Source organism: Apaloderma vittatum, unplaced genomic scaffold, assembly GCF_000703405.1.
Source record: "Apaloderma vittatum isolate BGI_N311 unplaced genomic scaffold, ASM70340v1 scaffold8944, whole genome shotgun sequence".
NCBI classification, from domain to species: Eukaryota; Metazoa; Chordata; class Aves; order Trogoniformes; family Trogonidae; genus Apaloderma; species Apaloderma vittatum.
The window spans coordinates 56,678-67,936 of record NW_009712154.1 but is presented as its reverse complement, the minus strand read 5'-3'; positions in this window follow the sequence as shown (position 1 = coordinate 67,936).

Here is an 11,259-nt window from a genome sequence, read left to right as displayed (position 1 = left end):
TATCTTTGCTTTTACATCCTCTGGGGAGGGAGACTCTGCCTACAATGGGAAGAGGGAGAGAAAAGAGGAACTCAATGCCGTAGGAAACAAACAAAAGAAATATTATGATTTTTTCCAGGATCTGTGTAAAAAAAGGTGGAACAAAATTTTATATGCAATAGAGAATGTGTTGGGTATTTGCAAAGAAGATTGTATATACTTAGCTTAGTCATTTATAATAAATGTTACCAAATGCACTCACAGGACTGTAAATTTTTTTAATAACATTTTTTCCATTTGAAATTTTCTTTAACTTTCAATGTATCCAGTTCCTGAGTACCCTGGCAACCATAGCCCTGGAAAAGTGTTCTCCATGTAAATCAAGGGTATTTCATCATAGTGATAAATTTAACAATTCATTACCTGTATGCAATTTTTGAGCTTCCTTGAACTGTATCCATGTTTTATCTACCCTTGCCTGCTCCTCCCCTGGCTGCAATCCTGGGCTTCTCACAAAGGGCAGGTCTGTAATCTCTGCCCTGAGCCTGCGAGCCCTGTGAAGGGAATTTCTTCTGAACATATTGGGTTTGCTTAGGAAAACACCAAGGCAGCCAACACACATCTTTCCTGAAGGACAGGTGGAACTGCAAAGCTGTAGAAATATGAGAACTTCGCACATGGAGCCAGAACCAGCAACACACACGCTCACCACTCAGCTGTTCGTGCCAGGAAGAGGAGAAGCCCAGGCTGTCCTAAGGCTGTGGTGAGGGACCTAGTCAGCACTGGTTAGTCACCAAGTCTTCTGCTTTCCTCTCTGCTTTTGCTTTTTTATTCCCCAGCACTGGCCCTTCTCAGAGCAGCCTGTGTCCAGAGCCATGCAGGGAAGCAAAAAAAAGGATGGCAAAAAAGTATTTCCGTCAGCCATCCTGATTCTTGCATTTCACTCGAGGCTTGTTCCTCCAAAATGACACATAACTAGAAGTACATTATCATATGGGAGTGATTAAAAGAAGAACAGAAAGAAATGGTAATTTTTTATGGTGGTGACTTCACAATAGACACGTTTTTCCCCATCCAAATCCAGTCATGTGGAAAAGAGATACTCAAGTCTAACAATAATGGGGAATTTATTTGTATCAGATTAATTTAGGAAATCATTAGTGACTTAAAAGTGTGACTCAAAGAGATGCCCAGGAACCATTGTCAGAGTAGAATACCAGCATCTTCAAAAACAGGGGGTTCAAAAATATACTTATCTTCACTGAGCCATTTCCCTCAGGCTTTCACATCCGAAATTCTGAAGTACATAAAAAAGTTTCTTCTAAATAATTGGAGATAATAATTTACAAAACTATTTATTTAAATAGAAAGTGTGTTGCAATAAAAGGAAGGACAAGGCTACACAGACCCTCCAGAAAGCTGAAACAGGACTGTAAATCCAAGCGTGTAGCAACAAAAGAATTCACTAGGCTGAGAAATTAGCAATAATGAGGGCCAGGGATATCCAGTTGCAGAGGTCTTGGTTTTGCAAAACTCTTGCTTACTTGCTTAAGTTTGAGAGATAAAGACTATGTAAAGAAAGTATATTTCAAGAAAATATAGCAAATATAAAGAATTTCTGCCAAGATGACTGGGAGTACTCAGATGCTTATGGGGCTTTCCAATAACATCATGCGGTTACTCACTTGCCTGAAGTTAAACACATGCTTAGGTTCCTTGCCAAATAGGGGCCTAAATAGTATCGACTCAGTATTGGCTGGAGCTTGAAAACTGACGTCTGTGTGGCACACATTCCTGCACAGCTCCTTCTCCCTTTTCATAGAATCACAGAATCATTTATGCTGGAAAATACATTTAAGATCATCAAGCCCAACCATTACCCTAGCAATAACATGTCCACCACTAAACCATGTCCCTAAGCAGCACATTTACATGACTTTTAAATACCTCCAGAGATGGTGACTCCACCACTTCCCTGGGCAGACCGGTCCAATGCTTAACAACCCTATGATGAAGAAATTTTTCCTAACATCCAACCTAAATCTTTTCCCTCATAACCACAGTGCTGGCTGCAGTGAGCCCTGTGTCTGAAAACCCCCCAGCTGACCACAATGAATAGATTAATGTGGATCATCGGGTCTCCTCAGGTTTTTATTCATCTCCAGAAAGACTCTGCAGCTCAATTGTTATTGATAAGCAATCACCAGCCTCACTGATATGGGAAGTGGATAGCTTTTGTAACCACTGCAAAGCATTACAGTAGATAAAATTACAACAAGCCATTATTTCCTTTTTAATAGCTTGCTCAATATTTTACCACAATGAAAAGGTTCACCACTCAGCAATAATAAGATATAATTTACTCTTGTTACTAGTGTGGCACAGACCATAAATATTATGTGGCATCCATAGGATTCTAGATGACAAGCAGATTTAGAGATTTGATCTAGATGAAATACTATTTCTATCTCTGATTGCATTAGCTTAAAGTCCTGAAAGATGTACTGCAGATGTGCTGTGCTAATAGGATTATTTTATAAAAGTGTAGACAGATTTTAGGAGCAACACCATCATTAAGCAGTTCGTAGTCTCTGCGAAATTTTTGCTTTTTCTTTTCTTTATTCCCATTTGAATTAATGGTTCTTTGGTCTTACATTAGTTTTATCCAGTTGTCATAGATCACAAGAGAGTCATCATTTACTGACAAGTGTTCACTTACTCTTTTACATTTCCAGGCCTCTTTATGCATTCATGATCATTCAAAGGAAATGCAATGAATGCTTTAGGTGGAATCTCGGTAGACTCAGTGAGGATTATTGTAAGTTAGCACTTCAAAAGTGATCAATGCAATTCAGAGACTCCCAATTTTCACACATACATGTGCACATACATATATATGAATTGTGTATTTTATATATTTATTATTTATGTGTTTGTGCCTGTATAGACATAACCGTGATGCACATGGTAATATTAGATATTCAGAATAAAGTTGAACACTGTAAAGGCTGACGTTTCTTATTTATACTTCATTTTGAAGCTCACAGCTGGATGAGCATGTATTTTCCTTTAGTTTGTATTTATTCCCACAGCATATTAAAAAGACAGTTTCCCTTCATTCTTACTTTTAATGTGTCTGGTGCCCTCAAGTGAAACCACTGACTCATGCTCCTTCAAAAGCCTCTGGTGATCATTAATTCAGGAAACTAGATGTAAGAGAAAACACTTGGCTTTACTGTCTTAGAGAAAGTTAAAATAAAAATCCTCGGCCATAGGACTGTCTTCTCATAACACATTCCAAAGACTGACCTTCTTTTTATCGGTTGGCCTGCAACATTTTTCCCTACATCTTCTTTGCAGAGTTGGAGCAAACCTGCTAGATCTTACACACCACGTTAAACACACCTCAGAGGTGGCTGCTGCAAAGCACTTCTGCAGGGAAGGCAGGCAGATCGTATCTTTCACATCGTACTTGATCTCTTCTATTTTCACCATTCCCAGATCCTTGCCAGAACTGGGTAACTGAAACCTGCCTTTCATATTACTCCAAGACAAAAATAATTGACAGGAGCTGAAAAAATACATTATTATTATCATTATTATTATTCTTAACACAATTAAAATAATTTATTAACTTCCTGTTTAAGTGCTGCAGTGGTTCTCACAGTGACCTGTGTTTTTCTGTTAAGATATTAACAAGGAACAACCAGGCATTATTCTTCATTCAAATATTTTTCCCATCATTTTCATGGAAGGCTTGTCTCAGTGCTAAAACCAGGATTAGAAGAAGCTTTCTCATGGAAATGCCACAGCACCTCCAACTTAATGGTAGCTGCAGCATCTTTCCCTCTGCTACTCAAGGCAGTAATACAGAGGCATTCCCCTTCTAAAACTAAAATGTCCTGAATACCACAGTATTGTCCTTTTTTTTTTTTAATAAACAAATTTTAAATATTTGAATTTTTTTTTTCCTTTTTTTTCCTTTTCCTGTGTGTTGTCTTTATTTGTATTTCTTGAACTTCAGCACCTAGAAAGCTATGCATATGTAGACTGATGTTTCAGGGAGATCTGGTAGGAAACACAATATTTAAGCTCATTATTTTTAATTAAATTAATAGAAACCAGACAAGAGGCTTAAGTTATCCCTCCTGCCTTTCATCATGAAGACAAGTGTCTTAAACAGAGATGAGCCATTATATATTCTCTATGCATAGACCAGAACACCTAAAAATAGCTTCAGCAGAGAAATATCATTGGAAAACCTTATTTCTTCCTGGCTATGCTTGCTTGTTGGCTAACAACCCCCTCTGTGGAGGAGCTTGCTGTAATAAAATACACACATTCCACAAGCCTTGAAAGAAAACTACTAAAAATCAACTTCTCTTGGCTCTTTCAGTGCATAAACACAACAGTATGCAGCCCCAAAACCTACACCTTAAATATTTAAGAAAGGCAAGACTCTGGAATAAATTGTCCTGAGAAGTTGTGAATGCTCCATCCCTGGAGATGTTCAAGGTCAGGTTGAATGAGGCCTTGAGAGACTTGGTCTAGCTGAGAGGTGTCCCTGCCCATGGCAGGGAAGCTGGATTAGATCATCTCTGAGGTCCCTTCCAGCCCAGGCCATTCTATATGATTCCTCGATTCTATGACTCTATGATTCTATGATTGCAGTGAGTGTAAGCAGAATAATCAGCACAGTCACAACAAAGATGTTGATTCCAATTTTTTCATGCATTTACTATAGTCCATTTTTTCTCCCTTTATTACCTCCCTCATTATTGAGCCCTGAGAAAACCTAAGGTTTTTGCCTTCAAACAGTGCGAGTGGGAAGTGTGTTGACTGACTTCAGACACTGATACTCGAGATGTGGACAGCTGACCTACTCACTCCAGCTCCCTTCATGCTCCATTGAGTGAAATAGGCACATTCTAGGGAGCAATTCATTAGCCCTATTTTAAGCATTTGCTTTAGGGTAGGTGAATCAAACATTGACATGGGTGAAGTTTTTTCTCCTGAGGGAATCTAAATGACTAACTCGGATGGAGGTGTCTACAGTGAGAGTGGTTATTTTTTTCCATTGGCGTCTGCTGCCCTGAAAACCTTGAGTCCAGGGTAGAGTCTGCTTTGGGCTAATGCAGGATAGTAATTCCAATATTTTGAGTGGCCCCTTGGCAGGGAGCTCAAGCCTGGGCTCACTGCAGATACACGGTAAGGGTTGCTTGAGCATTTTCTACTAGATAATGGTTTGGGCAGAGAGAGGATTAGCTAAAACAAGAGACAAGGCAAGGCAGTGGGGGCAACAGTGGAGGAGAAACAAGTTGCCAGCGTCGACCTAATGGTTTTCCCTCGAAATTCAGACTTGCTGTGTTTGTCTCCCTAGGCTGCCTTGACTATTGGGGAAGAGATTATGAAAAATAAACAACTGGAACCACTCCTGAAACAGCTGCAGTGACAACAGCGGGCTAATTCCCAAGGGCGGCTTGGGAAACACAAAGGAGAACCTTGCAATGCAGTGCCAAATCTAGAAGGACATTTTTGTGAGACTGAAGCCATGATAGCTTCACCCCAGTCACATAATCACATCCTTTCCTTCACTTACTCTTATTACACAGTGGCATGGATTTGATTATTTTGTCAGCAAATGCCCTACATCCTTGAAATGGATGAGTTTGACATGCTTGGAAATATGGAGAACAGCAATACGTTAAACATAATTCACATAAAGCTCATAAAAAGAACAAAAATAATTTACATATTAATCACAGAGTTCTAATCTGCCATAAGACAGCAGGGAAATTGATCTCTCACAAATACGGACTGAGAAAGTAGGTTGAGGAGGGAATTGAGCTCAAAGACAGGACGTGGCATGACTTTCATCACATGCAGCCTGAATTTAAAAGCTACCACTTTGGTAGGGAGAAATCCATTAGACACAGTGCATCAGCCCTTGCCAGGTACAAGGGGATTCCATAGCTCTTCTGAAGAAACTCACATTGAGTGGGACAAAGAGTTGTTTATACGCTGGTATCTGTGAGAAATCCCATATAACCTTAGCAAGACACACACACACACACACACTACAGTCATTTTAAAAATGACTAGATAAATTACAAGGGGGAGAAGCTAAAGAGCAGCTCAGAAATACTAGCTGATCTTGTTCCTGAATGTAATGGTTATTGTATCCTTTATTAGAAATGCTCTCTAAGCAGTTGTCAGGTGTTGGGTGTATGAACTCAGACACAGAGTTCTGGCAGCTGAACACTGTGTTTGTGTATGAGTGTGTGCATGTGTGTACATATACTGGAAAAAGGATGAGCTGAAATTAATGACTTTGCTTCTGGAATTAAGATTCCCAGGGAGGCTAATTATAGCATACCATTGCTAGTAAACAGGTATAACACATGGAAGTATACACAAAAGTATTGTTAATACACCAACACAAACAGCTATGTGCTGTGCACACCTCTGAAGATTATTTAGGCCTGATTCTAGATATTCTGTCTATCAGCAGAATACTAATTATGCCATACTTTCAGAAAAAACAGGGAGTCCCTGAGTCATAAAAAGCAAAATGATAGGAGTTGGCCATAGTGTCTGCTCTCCACTGATTCCCCTAATGTTGACAGTGTTTGGCCATTTCTATTTTGAAATCGTAACTGTTTCACCACTTCCTGTCCTTGAAAAGTCATTAATGTAGCATTGGATCATGTGCTCTTACTATTTTACGAACCTCACCTGAGTTTTTATCTGAAGCTTTCCACATGGGTTCAGTGTTTCAAATTACACAGCTGCTTGTTTTGTAAGCTCTTCTGTGAATGGTCTGCTTCTTAGAGGGGTAATTAAAATAGGGACCTTTGCTTATTTTGGAGGGGAAGAAAAAAAATTATGGTAGCTTTTTTATAGTGGTCCCACATCTTGTAGGAGACTGAAATTTAGCAAGGTGACACTTCTTCTCTAGTTTTAAGAATATCCATGTAATTTTAAGTCTTAGTTTTTCTATACAGCTACCACTACCTTTTCTGACAGAAATATATTCCAGCCGAACTTTGGAATGAGCATATCTACATAAAAGCAAGCAACAGTCAGCCAAGGAAAGATGATTCTACCCTTGTTTTCCTTTGCCTAAGCATGCACAGCATGAACCCGTGCTCTTGAGGTAGGGGCAGTCAGTACACAGAAAAGCAAAGAAGATGCTGAGAAGAAGCAAGCCCTACAACAAATCCAGTAGCCTGAGCCTTAATACATAGATCCTCTGGTATAAACAATGCACAAAAGTAGAAAGCAGAGCTCTTACTTTATACTGACTAATATAACCAGTCATTTTTAATCCATCTCAGAGGCTTGAGAGCCCAGAGAGTTGGCCTTTTCGTGTGAATGCCAGCCATTCATGGTCGTGACCTATGATACACGCAATACTAATTTTAATTTCAAGCAGACTTTTGAGGAGCATCTAGCATTGCCCCAGGTCCAGTCATAGTAACAAAGAGACATTTTAAAACCATTTTAAAAGACAATCCTGGTGACTCCTTTTTTCCTGAGTCTACTTCACCTGAGCAGAAGGAATGCAGAAGGGGAGCAGGCAGTCTGGAAGGCTGACTCTAACTACCATACGCAGGGGTAGGCTGGGACACACACATAACTGAATTGAGTTTTACAAGGCGTACAGACATTGACATACACAGATGTAGGTTAGAAAACAGCATGTATTTCTTTTATTGCCTGTAGAATGCCTAAGTAACTACATGTATTGGTAAAGGTCAAAGGAGACTACTTCAGATCCACTTACTCTGTGATGGGGTGTAGCTTGCAGGAAGGGACTAAATTAAAGACCTCCAGGTTTAGTAAGGACTCATGCTGAAGAATGTCACATTCTCAGGTTTTCTCTTGCCTCCTTCTGTGACCTGTAATTTGGACCTATAATACGATATAGGCCAAGGTACTTCAGTAGTTACCATATTGAGAATAGCTGTCGCTTCAAGCACTGCTGACATAGATAACTATGGGCCAGCATGTGCTTTACTTAGTTAAATTAGGTCTGTCTGATGCTGCATAAAATCCCATTGAGACAGTTTATTCAGCATAAGCCAGGTCAGTGACTTTGGCTAAATGTGCATAAGAAGATAACAGTGGAAAAGAACAAAGTCCATCAAACCCAGAGGCTATATCCATGGCTGGTTGCCTGTAGATGCTTAGAAAGAAGAGTTTAAAAAACCAGCTTGGCCAGGATGATCCTCTTCCTAAAACATCCTCCAGCCTAAGTAGTCAGCCACTTCTTGAGACAATATGAGGTTTAATATTGGAGGACCAAAGTTTGCAGCATGACATTGCATTTGAGATGTCTAAAAGAGATCAGTGTTATTCTGAAAAGCGGACACGGTGATGCAGGTGCAGAAATATCTACATTTCACTGTGGTTTACCCTTTTAACTAACTTTAGGGTTGGGGCTCTCATAGGATTTTACACTACTCCCAAATTAAGTCCCCGAAGTAGATTCTGTTAGCACGTAGAGCAATTAAAAAAGCATCTTCAAATACTTAATAAATCTATGGCTCCAGTCTCTCAGAAGATGTGAGGGTGAGAACAGGGAAGAATTATGGCTGAAGCCAGGAAACATTTTATCTCCCACAATGTAGACAAAGAGTTTGCGCAAATGCTGACACAGCCTAGAAAGGGATGAGGACTGTCTTTCAGTGCCCTGGAGCCTTTGTCAGAGTGGAGTGTGAGGCTTCTTCACATCAAAGGGGGCAGACGGTCCAACTGTCTAGGAAATAACTTGATTTCCACTCACTTCCAAGTCTAAGCACTGCAAACTGGCTCCTCTGTCAGCACAGCTTGCTGGTGAAAGCCTACTACACCTCTCACTGAGCCTCCCTGGGGAACAGGGAAGTTGTCCCAAAGGCAGCAAGTGCCATGGTGTTTGTGTCACTCAGTGTGGCTGTATGGGATCTAGTTGCTCAGCACTATCAACATCAACTGGCATTGAGTCTGGAAGAGCTGGTGGTGAGAAGGCAGGAAGATGAACGGGCACACTTGATGTGTCTCTTGAAAGAGCTGAAGTAGAAAGAACCAGCTTGGATCCACAGCTTATCACAACTAATCCCATGTCTTTTTACACTCTGTCTGAGACCAAAGAAGTACTTTGACAGCGCATTTGGTATGTAAATCAGTGCAGCCCTCAGCTGGGGTCAGCCAAGGCAGGTTCTGTTTCTGGAAGTGGGGAAAGGCATGCTCTGTCTCTCCAAAGACCTCTACAGCTGTCACTTATGGCAGAGGGAAGGAGCCAAGTTGCACTGGGCAGTACACATTTTTTGAATAGTTTTTATGCTGTCAACAGCTGGTAGTTTCTCTTCACAGTCAATAGACTGCCAGAGCTGGTCTATTCTGGGTCTGTATTTGCTCCCAGTCTGACTCGGGTGGACTCTCAGTCAGAGGCTCAGTCCTGTCCACAGGAGAAAGCTGTTTCCATACCATTCAAGAAATGAAGCAAATAGTCAAACTGAATAATCTTCCTTGTGTGCACCTCTCCTCCCTGGAACACAATGACCTTGTGCTTCTGCAGGGTCACCCATCTCTGAACCCTGCCCGGTGCTGTTTTCAGGACCTGTGCTTGCATGTGGTTTGTTCATATTTGGCAAAGTCTGGTGGGGGTGCAGAGGAGTGAGATTTTGGCTCTAGACAGCCAGCTGGGAATTTCCAGACACCCCACGTGCCAGGAGCATCCAGGGCAGTGGGGGATGATGAGATATGCCACACAGAGCTCCTGTTTCTCTCTCCTCAGCTGCCACAGGGGCTGCAGGCAGTACAGATCATGTCTATACTGGGTGCACAGACTAAGTTCATTATCTGGATAAGTCTTGGGTGACCCTTCCTCTCCTGTTCTGAGCAGGAGTCAGCTACAGGCAGCTGCTGGGCTTTGTTGCCAGGGACTGGCATGTATGATATGGTGGCATGTTTTGAAGATGTTTTGAGAAAGGCAGTTCCCCTGTAGGAAGCTTTTAACCTAGGGCAGGAACACTGCTGATTCTGCGCCTGTTTGGTCTGCACAATGTCCCCTATGGATTACTCAGGGTATAAAGCTGTGGGGCATCATGTTTCACATCTGCTTTCTATTCCTGAGCCTAACAGATTTCTTCCTGACCCACACATCTCAGAGCTGTGACAGAACAGGTGCAGTAACCAAACTCCTGCTCCCCAAGATAACAATAGATAGAGAGGGACACACCAGGTGAGGGGCTTAGGAAGATGACAAAATGGCTGGTGTCTCCCTGCTCTGGTAGCCTGTTCCCATCACCCTTTTGCTTGAATAGCTTAGATGGCATAGAATTAGCTTGTTTGTTACTTCATAACTTTCCTGGCTACCAGCACAAAAGAGCATAAAACACCAATCTGTGTGACACTCTGCCAGGATTTCTGGGGAAGCACACTGCACATGAGACTTTTAGAAACGCAGGTAAACTCTGCCAGTGAGGTTTCTAGTCCACTGCTGCATGATGAGATGTAGAAACCAATATTTGACTGAGACAACCAAATGAGATAATTTCATCTTTGTGATCCCTGGGGGCCAGATTTGCTGCTGGGTCCAGGCAGCCCACTGCCAGGGGCCTTGCCAGGCAGGGATGCTGCAGAAGCAAGCAGCTCCAACTCCAGATCAGCACCTGCCAGAAACAAGGTGTTTGAGGAGTTGGAAATGGAATCGCCTTATTTTGGTAGCTGAGGACTGTCTGGGACTTTAAGCCAGCACCTTCAATTACTTTTGGCTTTGGGTCTTCCTGCAGGAGGTCCCCTCGGGGCAGCATCCCACCACGGGGCAGGAGGCAGAGCAGCTCTGATCGCCACCTCCTCGGTGCAAGGCAATAGCATGGAGAGGCAGGCACCCACCTCCTCATCTGTTGCTAAGGGAACATGGGGAAACGAGATGTAATTATACCAATAAAGTGTGAGAGACAGCCAGAGAGAAAGAGAGAGAGAGTGATGTGGAATGGGCATTCATGACGGCTCCTTCTTTATTTTTATTTTGTTTATGGGTTTGTAAATCACCAACAGAAGGTGTCCAAAACATTTCATGTGTCAGCTGATGACCAAAATGTAAGTGGGGCCTTTTAAGCAGAACTGTCAGTATCTTCCTAAACACAATGGGATGAGAAAAAGTGGTAAACTGCAAAATTTATCCCAGTCACTGGCACCTCCCCAAATGAAACACACAGACTCAGAGCATTTAAGAAAAAGGAGGAGGAAGGGAGGGAAAGTTCATGGAATACTATTTAGGGCTAGGTTGTACAC